This window comes from Oryzias melastigma, linkage group LG12, assembly GCF_002922805.2.
Source record: "Oryzias melastigma strain HK-1 linkage group LG12, ASM292280v2, whole genome shotgun sequence".
Taxonomy (NCBI): Eukaryota; Metazoa; Chordata; class Actinopteri; order Beloniformes; family Adrianichthyidae; genus Oryzias; species Oryzias melastigma.
The window spans coordinates 4,030,098-4,030,321 of NC_050523.1; the positions used below are offsets into that span (position 1 = coordinate 4,030,098).

Below are 224 nucleotides of genomic sequence, written 5' to 3' on the forward strand. Positions count from 1 at the left end.
AAATTAGCCAAAAAAAGCAAAAAAAAAAAAAAGCCTTAAAAACTTTAATAGATGTGAAAATAGTCCAAAAAGCTAGCATAATGCTATTATAACATTTAACTTTATTACACTTCATATAGTACAAAGTAACGACTAAATTTGTCTTCGCCATTTTAATATGGTGCCAGCCCTGCCACAAAGCAAAGCTCATAATCCAGACCAGGTTGAGGAAAACTCAGATTCGC

The 224-nt window shown here is 32.1% G+C and overlaps 1 protein-coding gene across 1 annotated transcript in view; it reads right to left on the bottom strand.

Moving 5' to 3' along the window:
* The window catches only part of pik3r1 (phosphoinositide-3-kinase, regulatory subunit 1 (alpha)), a 19,314-nt gene that overhangs the window by 6,281 nt on the left and 12,809 nt on the right, over positions 1-224 (bottom strand). The window lies entirely within an intron of this gene.